At 39.8% G+C, this 17235-nt stretch overlaps 2 non-coding genes across 2 annotated transcripts; both read right to left on the bottom strand.

Annotated features, from left to right (window-relative positions):
• Positions 1-13080: 13080 nt before the first annotated feature.
• On the bottom strand, positions 13081-13153 carry trnar-ucu. The gene has a single exon. It is a non-coding gene; the product is annotated as a tRNA-Arg (tRNA).
• Positions 13154-16189: 3036 nt separating this feature from the next.
• Positions 16190-16262, bottom strand: trnar-ucu. The gene has a single exon. It is a non-coding gene; the product is annotated as a tRNA-Arg (tRNA).
• Between the last annotated feature and the right edge of the window lie 973 nt (positions 16263-17235).

The following is a 17235-nucleotide window of genomic DNA, read 5'->3' as shown; positions in this document are numbered from 1 at the left end:
ATCCACAAAAACGGAGAAACGTCCATAATTCTATTATTCATAATCATGTCAAGGTTTTAGGTTTTTCTGCAGTTCCATCTCTAAAAAGTGTGATGTCTTCCCGTCACTGACTTCAGTTTGAAAACTTTGTATTTATTCACAGATTTCCGTGAGATCATCCTAAAATTTGTAACGAAAAATGGGCTCAAAAGAGCCCTCTGCCTAACGGCATGTAGCCTATAGCATAACGTGATATTTTCAATAGTGTATGCAAAAAGGTCGGAATTGATGGAGAGTGGGGTTGCCTAAATGGTTTAGGTTACATTTTAAATGTGTCGTTTTTTTGTTTATCCATATGAATGAATGGAGGGGGCAAGCTGGCAAAGTTTGTCATGTGCAGTTTCTGACAGGCTACTTCACAACAAAACAATTGCAGGTTGGTCTTAGAGGGCAAACAGAATAATTTCACTCGATTCATGGGTTACCTGACTGGTTGGGAAGGGAAAGAGCTGCCGTGTTGTCCGCCGTGGCTCCCAGTCGCTATAGTTAGCCTACTATGCCTACTCCAAGTAGTCCCATGTCATGCCGCTGCTACACGCCTCACAACAAATGAACTGCAAGCGTGTTCACGTGACACGGTGACAGTGAAAAAGCGACAGGGTTCGGGTGTCTTTGAAGAAGGGGCACAAATCAAGCCATTATTTTCACACCTTTTTAAATCGCGCAGCTTTAAAAAAAAAAAAAAAAGCACGTCTTTCAAAAGGGCACTTTTTTGGACTGAGGGCAAAAGGGCAAGTGCTTCAGCACCACCTCGTCTCTATCTGTGCACACCAGTGTTCAGAATAAATGCTATACAGTGATATAGCATTTATTCTGTATCCCAAACCTCAGTAATGTGAATCTAGCAGAGTTGAGATACTGTCAGTTAGTCAGTCAGCAGGCAAATTAACCAGTCATAAATTAAACTATTCCAAAGCCCACTGACTGACTACTTTTAAGACTAAGTCCACCATCACACACAAAAGATCAAATCAAACACCTTTACCAGTCTGAATATAAAGTGGACTGAGGAAAAAAACACAAAAAGATCTGACTTTGATCAAAAAGCTGAGCAAACCGGACTCTCAGAGCTCTTTATGAACAGAGGAGATGAGTGGAAGAGATAAACGCCCACATGCTGCAGTGAGGTATCCTGTTGCCTCTCTGCTCCCCCTGCAGTCATGCCTGAGGGAGCTTTTAAAGGCAGCACCCAAAGTCTCCAACAAGCCCGCTAATTAGATCAACAGCTGGAGAAGGAGAAAGGGAGGAAATTAAAATGCAATGCCCCAATTAATCTCATAAAAAAAACCCCATCAGATTTGTATCCACTGCCTTCAGTTTATCACTCAAACCTCAAAGCGTCATATTTGTACCTTTGCACGCCATGCTAATTGTGTGAATCCATTTCACATGTGAACACGAAGATAGGATGAATCATTGCGTTTTATTCATGAGTTCTTTATCTTATTCAGTTCTCGCATTCACATCTTATTTCACAGTTTGGTCACATCCCCAAAAAAAGAAAAAGAAACAACCGGCAGGACTTTAGAAAGCATCGCTCTGTGCATGATGAATGCTGCAGCAGCTTCAGAAACATGAAAGCGCTGTGATTTATCTGACCAAACATCGCATGCTTTCTCACTCTGCTCTGTCAGGGGCCGACGGGGGTGCGATGGATATCTGTAAGGCGAGCTATGAAGTGACTGGAGATCAATGCAAGGCTGATATCCATAAAGCGGGCTGAAGTCACCTTGGACCCTCACATTTCAAAAAGCATTTCTAAAAAACATTTTCAGTGTCTCAGACTGTGAATAACTGCAGTTAAATCATACAGGCTGAAGTTTTCATTTTTTTTTCCACATGACAAAACACATGATGCACTACAGGAAACTGAATCTGAACTGTTTTTTGAACAATGAATTATTCACATTTATCTTTGTTTGTGTTTTCTTTTTTATCTAAATGTATGCTCCAAAAGATTTAGAAAGTGAGAAATTTGCATTGGAAGATGACCTTGAATTTAGAGTTATGTTTCTGTTTTGTTTCTTTTTATGTACTAGTTTTGACATTGACCAGGCAAACTTTCTCCATGTGCATCACCTTGGGAAACACTTTAAATGGCGGCACAGATCTATCTATTTCAAAGCAAACACACTTTAGCTATTTACATGGAATAAATCAGATGAACTCTGATCTTATTTTGGTTGCTTGTTTCTTTTGAGTCCTAACATACATAGAAGTTGAACTACACAGAGTTTTTGTACAGTAAGAGATGTTGGATTGGATTCCTAAGATTTTTGCTGTGACTTGGACAAACTCCTTGGCCAATCATAGCTTTTGGTGTTTCATTGAATTGCACAATGTCATCAAGGAAGCACCAAGGACCATCCATCCACCCGTCAAGTTTCTTAACCCCCTATCCAAGCTCCACGGCCATGTGGTGGTAATGGAGCTTGTTCTAGCAAGAGGGGAGAGGGTACACCCTGCAGACAGTCTCTGTTGCAGGGCTAAGACAAAGAGAGAGAGAGACAGCAACTATTCAGACCTATGGCCGTTTTACCAACATGCTGTAACTCATCGCTGTAAAAATCACATTGTGTTGGTTGTATATTCTTTGCAAGTTCTTTTAACAGCAATTTATTCTGGGAGCCCACATCAGCTTATCTTAGAATTAATTGATAATTAGATCAAATGTACTATAGTGCAAATGTCAAATTTACCATTGCATTGTAGGATTTCAGCTAACTAGAAGTGTTTCGTGCAATTGGCAGTCATCTCTTAGATATGATGAAGTATTTTTCTTCACAAAAGAAACTACACAAATTACTGGTTATATAGAGGAAAATTGCACTATTACTGTAAAAATACTGTAAAAATAAAAACAACATCATGAGATTTTTACAGTATTTTCCTGGGGAAAAATTACAGTAGAAAAACTTAAAAATTAAAAAAATAAATTATAGAATAGAATAGAATAGAATAGAATTCAACTTTATTGTCATTGCACATGCACAGGTACAGGGCAACGAAATGCAGTTTGCATCCATCCAGAAGTGCTTTAGTGATATAGATATATTACAATAAATATAAGCAATAATATAGATATGTAAATATATTACAGAAATGGGTCTATTATGGTATGTTATAATGTACACGGTATGAAGTATGTTGTGAATATTCTATAACCATAGGTATGTACAGGCTGTAGTGAGTACAAGCTATGTACAGGCTATGAACAGGATATAAATATGAAAAACTATACAGAATATGAAATAAATAACTTTACAGAATCTGAGATATACAGCTATACAGAAATGGGAACTATGCAAGTTGTAAACAGTTGTAGGATTAAAGATTATCGTATGTACAGAATGATTATTACAGAGCTATACAGTAGTGCAGTTAAGATAAGTGAGATATGTGGATAATTCTACAGAGGCTATATAAAGTGCTAGTGGTTGTGAGTGGTGGTTCAGTCCATGTTATTATTGTGTGTTTGAGGGTACAGTTGTCCATTGTGGGTGTGTGTATGTTCAGTCCATGAGTTTAACGTGGGTCAGATGTCAGGAGGCAGAGTTCAGGAGTCTGACAGCTGTGGGGAAGAAGCTGTTCCGGTACCTGGTGGTCTTAGTCCGGAGGCTCCTGTAGCGCCTCCCAGAGGGCAGGAGGGTGAAGAGTCCATGTGATGGGTGACTGGGGTCTTTGATGATTTTCCCAGCCCTTTTCAGACACCGCTTCCTGTAGATGTCTTTTATGGCAGGAAGTGGTGCTCCGGCAATGCGCTGGGCAGTTTTCACGACCCTCTGCAACGCCTTCCGGTCCGAGGCAGAGCAGTTCCCGTACCAGACTGTTATACAGTTGGTCAGGATGCTCTCGATGGTGCAACGATAGAAGTTCGCCAGGATGTCTGAGGACAGGTGGTTCTTCCTCAGAGTCCTCAAGAAGAAGAGGCGCTGGTGAGCCTTCTTGACCAGCTTGGAGCAGTTGGTCGTCCAGGTGAGATCCTCGGAGATGTGGACTCCCAGGAACTTGAAGCTGCTCACACGCTCCACAGCCGTCCCCTTAATGTGGATGGGTTATTATTAAATTATAGTAATTTGCTTCACTTAAGTAGAAGTCTCTACCAATAAAACGCTGTAATCTGGGTTTGAATACAGACTGGGACCTTTCTATGTGGTATTCTGTGTTCTCCCTGTGTCTATGTGGGTTCTCTCCGGGTACTGTGGCTTCCTGCTATCATCCAAACCATTCACGTTAGGTCAAATGGTGATTTTAAATTGGTTGTAGATCTTAATGATTTTCTGTCTCTCTGTTTTAGCCCTGTGATAGACTTTTGACCTGCCCAAGGTATATGTCGCCTCTCACCCTGTGAAAACTGGGAGATGCTCTGGGGAACTCCAGGTCTCAAGGGCCAGTTTCCTGCAGGTTTTAGATATAACCATGGGTCAACACACCTGAATCAAATGATTAGTTCATTACCAGGCCTCTGGAGAACCTCAAGACATGTTGAGGAGGTAATTTAGCCATTTAAATCAGCTGTGTTGGTTCAAGGACACATCTAAAACCTGCAGGGACACCGGCCCTCGAGGCCTGGAGTTGCCCACTCCTGATCTAAAGCCTGCAGGACACCAGCTCTTGAGGCCTGGAGTTCCCCACCCTTGCACTAGAGGATCCGTGACCCTGAACTGGATAAGAATAGATGGATGGATGGATGGGTGGGTGGATGGATAATCTACCTTTGCAATCATTGTAGTCATGACTAGAAGCAAATTTTTCCAGCAGGGATGTTAAATATAGATAAAGGTAAAACTCCTCAGCAAAAATAAAAAGCAAAACAAAAAACAACAGGCAACGACGAGGTCTGCTGATGTCTATCCTTTAATTTGTATAAATATATTGCAGCAGGGTAAATATTTCTCTTGAAGATTATTTTCTATCTTGGGAGGCAGTAAAAGCACCTCGTGTTTTTTTGCAGAGGTTGCTGATTGCAGTGCAAGATATTATTTAATGGAATTTTAAAAGCGCAGTTTGTTTTGCACATTTCAAGAACATTAAAGGCAAAAAATTAAACACTGAGGGGTTTTTTTCCCACACAGGAGACGACCCCTGAGAAATCTGGCCCTGAACGCTGGGAGTTGCATGAAGAGGTAAATGTTTTCTGGACACGACACGCTCAGAGCAGCCGTTGCTGCCCTGTAGTTCAGCACTTATTAGAGACCGAGGCTGGATTGGACGCGTCTATTCATGTGGGTTGAATGGGAACTGTGGGACGTGAAAAGGAGGCTTCTATTCATGGCTTTATCGAGGAGCTTCACTATCAGCATGGCTCACTTTGCATCAGAATAACTGAGCGTTTGCTTGTCAGCCAGGTTGGTTATGGGAAGGAACACCAGGAATTTGGTTTTTTCACATGCCACATGCAAAAACAGGAATGCCTGGAAAAAATGTAGTAAGCAGGAGCTTAAAGTAGAAAAAGAAAAGGCAGCAGAGCTTCTCTTAAGATTAGTTGTGTTCCCAAATAGTCAGAGCTGTTGTAATTCTGTATGTATAAATATACAAAAATAGATTTTTTTTTTAAATTACTGAAAAATTTTAAAATGTAAAATGGACTGGTTCTTATATAGCTGGTTCTTTCCTACTCTGAGCACTCAAAGCACTTTATACATTCACGCCAGCACTTTTTTTTCTACATGCTTCCTATCTAACATTCAAATTCATTCATACTCTGATGGATGCATCAGAGAGCATTGAAAAAATACTACAAAATTAGAATCATAGGGAAATATACCTAGCTAATTTTATGAATGAATGAGCATATATAAAGTCATGAAAATGAATGGACTGTGGAAAACCCCTGGACACAGGCTTACTTTTCCCACAGCATGACAAATAACCATCACTGAATTAGTGATTAAATCAAGCTACAGAAGCTCGTGGAAAAGAGTACATGCAAGATGTTGCTCCACGACTTTAGCTCTCTTTATTGGACATCCAGCTAAAATATTTTTTTTGCATTTCCTTTACACGATTACATAATTGCTAAGTTCAACATCTATGAACTGCATTGGACTTGGTGGTCGGGGTCGATGGAGGGCTCACAGAACCAAGCTCCTTTTTCTGTTTTAGGCAGCAAGCACTGCTTTGGTTATTGTAACGGAGTCTTGTGGTTTGGTTAAATGTAAATGGAGTGTCTGGACTCACTTTGTGTCGGTTCACTAATATGACTCAACAGTTCCCGGTGCGCGAATAAACTACATAATAAACATAAAACCACAAAACAGTCTGTGGTGGATGTTTATTTGTTATTTAGGTAGTTAATAAGCAGGGTTTATCAGTTGTTATAAAAAAAAAATCATCTTTGTGCTTTTGCACTGCAGGTCATTTTGGTACAAAACTAATGAATATGTGACTTTCCATCATGGACATTGAAATATCCAGTCTTATTCCTTCTTCTTTCCCTCTTTACGTCCCCCTTTCTCTCACTGTTCTCAGGAGGTCATGTGTTTGAGCCTTTTTTATGACATCTTCTCATCAGTTTCTTGTGTCTGTGAGGACCAGTCCATTCGCTCAATAAGGATCTCTTGGAAGAATCTGAACATCATTTAATGAGATAGAGAAATTAATGTATTTGGTATTTGGTGATTAGACTCTGATGACCCTTTATAGCTAAATGGAACCAGATAGGATTTAGGACAGCCCCCCCAGAATCTAGACACTGGTGGTGGTAAAGATGTAGCTCTGACTGAGGTGTCTGTGAGGTGGAGATGGGGAGGAGGTGGGTTGCACAAAGGAGAGTCTGAAAGGGAGAGAGACCACAGATTTAAACGATGCAAAGTGGAGGCTGATTTGTCCAAAGAAGGCAGGCAAGAAGATAGTTGGACTAGAGTAATGATGACAGTATTGAGATTGACAGCGTGAGGAAAAGGTAGTGAGGAAGAGAACAGAAAAACAGGCAGATGACTGATTACTGGTTTTCTTTTTTGAACTTGCACATTAGCTACATTTTAGCTACGTTTTAGCTCTTGGCCAGAGTCACGTCTTTGTGTTCCTCACTTCCTCTCTTAGCTCTCCACTGTGTGTTGGCTGGGTTTCCTCATATTGTGCAGATCTCTGTGCTCCCTACAATTATACTCAGATCTCTGAATGGAAAAGACTCAACATCTCTTGGAGAAGATCTTGGTTGATAGATTGGTCTGCAAAATTCACAGTTTTTATATGAAATATTCAATCCCAACTAATTTCCCTTCATGATAAAGTTAACTATTGCCATTTGAAAAAATAAGGTCTGGAGGTCAGTTAAGCTTCCTTGTTTAGTTTGTAGAAGTTGTTTAATTATTCCTGAGAGGAGGCGATAGTAGACACATGGTACAGTAAAGATAAAGTAAACTCTATTATCTATGCAAACAGATGCCTTGTAAATGCACTGGAATTCTTTACAGCTGTATAAAACTTTTTGTAGAGACATCAAGATAATTCATCTTCCGGCTGTCTTCGTTCTATTACGTTCCCTTCCTTTCTTCTTTTTCACAACCCATTTCTGTTTCTCTTGCTTCCAGCTGTCCGTTTACGATGACTCCACACTTGAGGCTGCACAACCTGTTCACAGGAAATTACTTATTCATCATTTCCTCCATTGAAGCTGTGGAAAGGCCGTGGATTAAAGGCCTGTATCTTCAGGCAAACACACAAATACACACCTGAAATGTGGATGTAGCTTCTTCTGTCCTTAGGCAGCATTTTTCAGGATTTACTAATAATTCCTCGGTAGTAAATTTGCATTTAAGCAAACCATAAAGCATTTCAACAATCCCTTTGAGGTTTGGACACTACCCAGATTTGGAAACCCCTCCCCCCCCCCACAAATATCTATTGTTTTTCAGTTTTTTTAAGCGCTCCTGCTTTTGATCCAATTGCAAACTGAAAGCTCCATCTGCAATTTTAAATACAGACAAAACCCACTCTGTCAACATGATGAAATGATGCCACGTTGAAAGGGAAGCCTTTGAATCTTTAAATCCACAAATCCCTGGTTAGTAAATGATTACCATTTCTCTCCCTAGATCCTCTGCATCAACCACGTTTCACATTTTGTGGTGCTGTTATGCAGAGGAACTTACAAAGAGAGCGAGCAGGAAGGGATTTGGATTTTCGCTCAAGGACACTCAGTCAAGATGCAACATGAGCAACAGAGGGTAATGATGTTTTTCCCACATAAATGGATGCATACTCCTTTGGCAGCAGCTTCAAGAGATGCAGATTCATCTCGGAAAATGAAAATGAGGGATGGCTGTTATTGAATGTGTCAGATCATTTGCAGCTTGCTCAGTTCAAGCTAAAGCTCACCATTCATTTTGAAGCATCCCCTGTAAATAGATAGAATAACCTTGTAAATGCCCATTTATAAGAGAGAGCTATGTTTAAGTATTTGTTTGACAGATTTATCAATGTTCCTGCAGTCGAGTGAAGATTCAGATTAATTCCTGTTTGTTTAATTTAAAGGTTAAGAGGCTGTAAGAAAGGCTTACTAAAGTTGTTCGGGCTCAAGAAACACCTTTCTTCATATCAGCTGACCGAAAAAATAACACTAGCAGATTTCTGTAAAACCGAAGAAAACGTATCAATTTTGATATTTTAAAGTTTAAATAGGTCTGAATAGAGTCCGTGTGTGAGTGTCCTGAGTGATGAGGTTTACTCAGACTGTGGCTCAGACTGGTGAGGTGCTATTTATGCTTTATAAACAACCTTTTCAATGTTTCAAGGATAGAAACTGTTCCTGTCTTTCATTTTAATCAATGCATTAGGTGCTGCTGATTATTTGGACGCTAAATCAACCTTTACATGTCCTATCACTTTAGCTCAGAAAGGCCATAACTTTATAAGTACATGCACTTACACTAGACTAGCGTATTTCCTACTTTCTTTTTCCTTTGCTAGTGCTACATGTTCCTAACAAGTTCCAATAAATGCATTTATTTTTGTAATCTAATCTTAAAGACACATGGGACTGAATCTCGTCACAGAGAGTAAGGACTGCATGGATATAACTGATTCCATTAATAGAAAAATACTTTCATATTGACTACTTGTGTTATATGCTTACTCTAGAGTTACATGAAATATAACTGTATATAAATATATTAAAGTATATTAAAAACATGTACTTACATTAGCATAGTAAAGTTGGAGGATGAATGCTAACTTTTCCCACCTGCAATAAAAGTTAACAATGGTCAGGGACACATGCAATTGCATGGCAGGAACAAGATGCTGAAAACAAACATAACTTCAGTGAGGAGAACACCTGAGATAATCCATCCCGACATGAAGTTAGTCATTAATATACTGTATATATAGTGTATAAGTAGTAAAATATACTATTTTTAGGGGCTTGTTCAAATCAAAGCATTAAACATGTTAAAAAGGCAACAGCCTTAATGAACACAGTGTAATTTGGAACCGGATGCATGGTTTATATGTCATCACTTAACAAGTCAATGAACCTCGTTATATAACTGCTAACATTTTAGATTTATTTGTATGAATTAAACTTGGCTGATTCAGGAGTTCATTCCAAATGTTGAATATGCATTTCATAGTTTTTCACTGGAACTCTCACATGTTGGTGCAAAATGAAGGAAAGTCCGGAGAAGAAACCTAAAATTGATGATGACAGAATTATCTCCATGATTGAGAACTTCACATCTAACCAAGCCACTCTGGACGAGAAAAGAGTGTCATTGCCAAGGTCTACAAGAGATGGCTTCATGAATAGAAATATAGAGGGTTAATAGCAACTGAAGGCAGCTGTGGTAAAGGAATGGATGAGGATCTAAAGAGAGGAAGAAGAATGTGGTGATGTTCATGGGTTCTCGACTTCAGGCAATCAAGGACTTAATCCAAGTATTAAAAACAGTTACCCATCTATTCAGATCAAAATAATAACCCAGCAAATATTTCTGCTTTTAGCTTTCAAAGATGAAATACATGTTTAACTTAATACAGACATAAAACTCTCTTTACCAGCATCCGCCAAATGAAGTTTCAAATTGATTTGTGAGTCTTTATGTGAAGATTCTGGGCTGAAAAATGTCAAAGGGAAAATGACTGCAGCTTTAAAGATTGCATTTCTTTTTAAAAGATAATATTTGTCTTCGACTGTGTGCTCCTCTGTGGAGGCGCTTACCTCAGTGCAAAAGCAGACACTTTACAGCTGGGGGCTAAATCTCATGTGGGGCTTCACTCTGCGATCAATCAATAGAGAGCTCAGCCAGAGAGTCCACCTCGGTAATGTAAATCAGCACTATAGAGCTGGACCCGCTCACATCTCCTCTCTGTGGGGCCTCCTTTGTAAACTCATTATCTCCGAAACCTCAGCGGTGTCCACTTGAGTTCAACACCAATTACCCACAACCCTCTCTGTCCACAGGCTTCCCATGGCAACCAAAGCTTTCCAACTGGATCACTTGAGAGTTTAAGAGGCCGGGAAGAAGTAAAGATAAAAGAGTTAATGCGGGAGTGATGAGCTCCTAATTGTAATCCATAATTTATGTTCATAACCACACAGTTCTTTACTCCATTAGTGTAAGGTGGGAATTAATCTGAGTCAGCCAAGCTTATGAGTCAGTTAATTTTAGATCAGTTCAGCCGTTCAAACTGCACAGAAAGTAAATGTGATTTGAAGGCTTTAGTACCTGATAGTTTCCAGCTGAACGTGAGACAGGAACATACGTCAGTGACCTCTGTTGGTTTCAGCACCTGTGACATTTTAATTCTGTTGATATTGTGCAGGTATAAATCACAGCTGGCATTAAAATCCTGTTTGTACGCGTCCGCAGCAGATGTTTGAACTTGTTTCTGTAAATATCACTGACTACGTTAAAATGCCACAGATGCATTAAGGACAAGAGGCCCCGTGGATGTTGATTTACATGTTGGCACCTGATTGGAACGCTGCTCAACATATGCCGAGAAAGTTTTCCAAACCATGAGCTACCCTGACAAAGTCCGAGAAGTTGATAAAGGTCATGAAATTTAATGTTCACATGAAATAATGCTTCCACCTTGGAAGAGTGACAAAGGTTTTCAAGTCACTCAGGATCAAATCATATGCTAGAGCAGGTTTGGATGGTTCACAGTTTAAAATGACCCTTTTAAAAAAATCTTATACTGGGCCTTTACCCTCAGTCAGCAGTCATCTACTGTCTATTTAAAGTCATTGTAGCTCCTCCCCCTACAAACCCACACTTCCCTGAAGTCAACTTTCTTCTGATTGGTTGCATCTCTAAAGGTTGGAACACTAAGTGGCTGGGGCTTCTGTGCTCAGAGTCAGAGCTTCTGTGCCTGAGATCATCATGTAATCAACATCTGCTCTCACACTACAATGTTAGTTCAGTCAGGCTGTGAAGTCCAGCTCAAGACAGTCGTGGCAGATCATCTTATCTGAAAGCTCCACTGACACCCTTCTACACATCCAATGTGCAGGTCTAATTTAAGACTGGTTATTTAGGCTGCTTTAGTCTCCCCATGATTGCTGCTGCCTCTGCAAGCCACTTTGCAACCCATTAATAGGAATGAATGTTGACTGTAGTGGTCCAGACTAAAATTAATTCATTTGTAGTTGAGGAAATTTTCCAACATGTTCCTCAATAACAATATCACGGAACAATGAAAACAGTATTTAAAATCATTTACAGTAAAAAGAACAAAAACAAAACACTAAAATATGGTACAATTGTTTTTCTCAATGATATGAAGGAGTGTCTACAAGCATCTCCCTGTTACCCCAGAAGAGCTAAATTGCCTGTCAAACCATCCCTTTTCAGATTTATGAACTTAAAAAGTGGAAAGAGATGCTGTTATGAAAGAGGCAGAGGGTCAAAACAGAGAGAAGAAGATTCATGGATTACCCGGATTAGTACGAACATGGTTTAAATCCCAGTGACAGTCCGACTCGAAAGCTGTCAGTTGGTGAATCAGCAGTGGGAGTTTGATGCAGTAGAAGAGCTGACTTTAACAACGTGACTGGAGAAAGGGCACAAACTAATCACAAAAGAAGCCAAGAAGGAGCTAATAAACACTCAAAAGTTCCTGAACCACATTAAAACTGTGAGTTAAATGAACTCTTACGACTTCTGCAAACTTTATTAATCAACTGGATTAATTTGAACAAATTGTTTAGATGGTCTCAGTTAAAAAAAAAAAGCTGCTTACTTATGTTGTTGATACCAAAATTTAATACATATTTATCAGTGGTACTGGCACTTTGGATTTAATCAGTTTTTTGCTAAGTTCTTCTCTTCAAGTTCTATTGTAATTCATGCCATCATCAAAACATCTCATTTAGTCTGGGTAACCAAAGTATTCTGAAAGTTTGAGTTTTCATTGAACAACACGATGGTGGTGCCAAAGCCAACTTCAGTGTTTTGATGTGACACGAAAAAACATTGTCCAATCTGCTCCAACCTCTATTTGATAACAGTCCTGGTCTGAAGACATCTAAATGCCAATATTAAATTATAGGATCACAGAGTGACAAATGGTGGTATAGCAATGTTTGACTGAAACTGATGTCATTCTACACTTCAAAGTAAAAGTTTTGCCTTACCATTGAAACCAACACATTTGAAAAGCTGCAGCTTGGCTGCAGAGAAGGCGAATGGTTTCCATTTCTGGTTTTGTTTGCCTCCATCATAGCTTCACAATTGTTTAGCAAGTGATCGGTAAGAGTTTGCAAAAACTTGGTGCTTTCTGTAGAAACTACAGTCAACTGTGACCCACTCTGCTAGTGACCGAATCACTTGCAAGGATGTTTTTGGTGCAGCACTATATGTTTCTTTGTAACTAGTTTCAAATATCCACAGCAAGCAACTTTCTACAACTACTTTTACAACCAGCACCTGAAAACACATTTGTCACCAACCAGATTCTAGACCTGTGCGAACTCCTCACATACTGGAGCAGTGCTTTAAAGCTAGCTGGACAAGCTGAAATTTAAACTCTTAACCTGCAATTACAACTGGCTATCTAAAAGTTCTAACAGGTAGTGGCTGTAATGCATTGGGACACCCCAGGTGGGACTCGAACCCACAATCCCTGGCTTAGAAGGCCAGTGCCTTATCCATTAGGCCACTGGGGCTGCATTTCAGCAGCTCTGTAGGCAAAATGATCTGTTTTCACCGGCCATGTCCATTCCTTTATGACCACAGTGTACCAATATCTGATGGCATTATCTGATGGCTGCTTGCAACAGGATAACTCACCATGTCATCTCAAACTGGTTTCTTCAACATGGCAAAGAGTTCACTGTACTCAAATGGTCTCCACAGTCACCAGATCTCAATCCAATAGAGCACCTCTAGGATTTGGTGGAACAGATGGATGTGCAGCCCACAAATCTGCAACATTTGTGTGATGTTGTCACATCAGCATCAACCAAAATCTCTGAGGAATGTTTCCAGCACTAGTTGAATCTGTGTCATGAAGAATTAAAGCAGATAAAGAGGGGGTCCAACTTGGTACTACCAAGGTGCACCTAATTAAACATCTATGAGTGTTGATATAAAGTTATGTTACAGTTACATTTTTATGAGTCTGGATCCTAATGGATGATTCTGGAATATTTAAAAGTTATTCACTGTTTTTATTTCTCTGAAGAAAACTAAAAGATCTACAGAAACAAATAATCATGATGTCATGTTTTTTTTTTCTCTAATTAACCAATATTATCAAATTAATCCTTTTAAAACTCCCAGTAATGAGCACACAGGTTGCCACAAATTTGGACATTAAATAATTTCATTTACTAACTTCTTGTTAACATCTCCTGTTTGAATCACTTCTTTTTGCAATCACAAGCAACTAAAACATAATTAGAAAAGGAGACATTTGCTCTAAGGGATACTAATTTATTTTTTAATAGTAGAAAGTCTTAAATATCCAGCTGTGTATGTTCCTGAGCAACATTATTCTTTTTTATGTTTATTACTCTGAAAATAACCAACAGGTTTCCCTTTGAATCCAGCCCAGAAAAAGATGGAAAGCAGGGGCAGCAGAGGCCGACAGGCTGCTTGTTTGTTTACAGTACTTACACCGACATCTCTGCATTAATGTGCCAATGATTTACTGGTGTTAAAATGCCGCGCGGTGCACCTTCACCCTCGCTCAGTCACTTTTATCACCATTAATCTCACTCCTCCCGGCTGCACTTGGCTAAATGTTTTCTGGCCTTCATTTGCCCGAGCTCCTCCCCCATCAATCACAATTATCAGCCATGATTGATGAAGCCGTCAAGGAAGCGAGACGTAGCGCTTTACGAGGTCGATGACTTTGAGCATAACTGTCAGAACTTGGCTTTAATTTTATCAGAAGTTTGTGTTTGTGTGTTAAAGCATGAGTTTGGACTGGTGTAAATCTCATTTAATTGGCTAAGCTGGTGAACCACAGAAAACGACGGGAAGGCCAAGTGAGAATTAAAGCTCAATATAAAGGTTAAATGGCTGTTTCACCTCTGGGCCAAACGCCGCATACTCGGGCAGAGCGAGCAGCATGACATGATTTATGAGTCTGAATCTAGGGGTTATAGCTAATTAACTGATGGCACTCACACTGTCAAGGTTGCTGGTTTGAATCCCATTGTGTAGAACAAAGTGGGATAGCAGTGTGTTCGAATAGGAAGGATCTCCTCACAGAGAACGTTTCTCAACTGTGTTTATCTGATATTTTATCCAAAGGCCCATCAAAGAGATTTAAAATCACGTTCATCAACATTGCTGTAGTTTGAATGTGATCATCTGCACTCATTTTAAAATTAGGTGCCAACTCTTACATTGAACTGTTTAATTCAACTCTTCCTCTACTTCTTCTTTTGGATGGCCCCTTTATGAGTCTGACTCCATCTAACCCTATCCCGCATCTGGTATGGAAATTCTTGGCAATTTAGCAATTCAATCATGGCAAAGATTTTTACACCGGCTGCGGTTCCTGACACAACCCTTCCCTTTTATCCTGGCTTGGCACGAACAATAGGAGTACATTGGTTTGAGACCCTCCCACCTATGGCTGTGTTACCATTTCAGGCCAGCACGGATTCGAACTTGCCGTGTACTGTAGGTGCACATCTAACGTGGTGTGTTTTTGTTGAAAATTCCCTCTCAAAGACGCACAATGAACAAAATGAAGACAAAATCAAGCGATGATGAGCTTATCCTGATGTTTCTAAACAAAAAGAAAAGAAACTGAGATTCTGGTTCATCCAATTCTCAGTAGAAACCAGGAGCAGGGAAAATTTGATTTGATCCCGGTGTTGAAGCTTTATCGTGATCGATTTTCAGGATGTCAGTGGGGCAGTTTGACGTGTGTTGGCAGAGTTGGAATCACATCTGAGGAGGCAGAGAAATCATTTCAGAGATGCATCTATCTGTGTGTCTGAGGTAATGTAGTAATATTTTACTATTTCCATATCATTGTATATTTAAGCTGGTGCGCATTTTGAGGTACAAATGCTTTGATCTGATTGGTCAGATCTGTTTATTTGGGTCTGAAAAAATAATCAAGCTTGGTAATCACATGGGCATTTCCTTTGAAAAAATGAGCAAAAAATAAATAAATTAAATAAAACCTGTAAATACGGGCTTCAGTTATCCAGCTTATTATGCTATGCAGACCAAAACGGCACCAAACAAATCGCGTGTGTCATGTGTACTATTTCCACATGCTCTGTCTAGTATGTGTAACAGCTCAGGCTGGTGCTGACAGTGCAGTGGTGTAGAAGGTGTTTTCTTTGCCTGCTTTTGGGGTCTTAACACCAACTGAGCATCATTTAAACAGCATAGTCTACCTGAGTGTTTTTGCTGACCATGTTCATCCCTTTATGACCACAGTGTACCATCTTCTGGTAACACACCATGTCACAAAGCTCAGAGTTCACTGTACTCAAACGGCCTCCGCAGTCACCAGCTCTAAATCCAATAGAGTACCTTTAGGATTTGGTGAAATTAAGGGAGATTTGAAGCCTAAAAGGTACCCAAGCAGGTATTAGCAATGACATGTACAGTGAGTATATATATGAACAATTTCCATTCCAACAAGAACAGAAAGCTGGCTATCCTAGGAGAGAGTGGCTCCATTGGCCACTGGATCATGGTCTAAGCCTGCTTCTGACCATATTTGAAATCACCCCAGGTGGGACTCGAACCCACAATCCCTGACTCAGAAGGCCAGTGCCCTAACCATTAGGCCACTGGGGCTGCACTTAAACACCGCAGGTTACAGTCAACAGTCAATAATCAGTGATTATGATTGGTTTCTTGAACATGACACTGACTTCACTGTACTCAAATGGCCTCCTCAGTCACTAGAACTTAATCCAACACAGCACATTTGGGATTTGGTGGAACAGGAGATTCACATCATAGATGTTCAGCAGACAAATCTGCAACAAGTGTGTGATGCTGTCATGTCAACATGAACAATACCTGTTGATTCTGTGCCAAGAAGGGTTAAAGGAGTCCTGAAGGGAAAGGAGGTCCAAATGGACACTAGCAAAGTAACTGGGTAAGGTACATGTCCACATATTACTTGCCCTCAGGTTACTTGAACCACTGGGTCTCAGCCTCAGTACAAAGCACAGAGAAATCAATACAGGAGCAAATTTCCTTATTTCTAATTTCCTTGTTCCATTGGAGCAAAGTTTAATGTTCCACTTTGAGTCAAAACACCTAAATTAATTGTGCCATATTGCTAACAAGTTCCCAGCCTTATTAAAAAAGCCCCTTCTTGAATGTCTTAGCTTCACTGAGCTGAGAGAAGCACATTTATAGGGTCGATTCCTTCTGTGCACTCACACCATCTGCGGGTTTCAGCAAGTTGGATTAATTAGTTTTTATGCTAGTGTGGGTAATTGAGGACTCGTTTCACATCGAAACAGATAAAAATGTACGATAAAGAGGATCATTTGAGTTAAAGTATGTCTTTAATGGTTATTTGCAACCATTTATGTGAATTCACATTGGCACACGTCGGCTTTCTGCACCTCATTTAAACAGAAATCTCGAACACTTGGATAAAACATTCAAACTGCAGCACCTGATTGACAAATGGTGTTTGTCATTGTTGTGACAGGTTTAAGTCATGTTATATTTTCTCACCTGTACACTGTTACCTGCAGATCTCCTCAATGTAACAAACCTGAAGACTTTAAATACAAACTCACTGCAAACA

This window comes from Simochromis diagramma, unplaced genomic scaffold (genome assembly GCF_900408965.1).
Source record: "Simochromis diagramma unplaced genomic scaffold, fSimDia1.1 OVJJ01000107.1, whole genome shotgun sequence".
Taxonomy (NCBI): domain Eukaryota; kingdom Metazoa; phylum Chordata; class Actinopteri; order Cichliformes; family Cichlidae; genus Simochromis; species Simochromis diagramma.
This window is presented reverse-complemented; position numbering and strand designations above follow the sequence as displayed.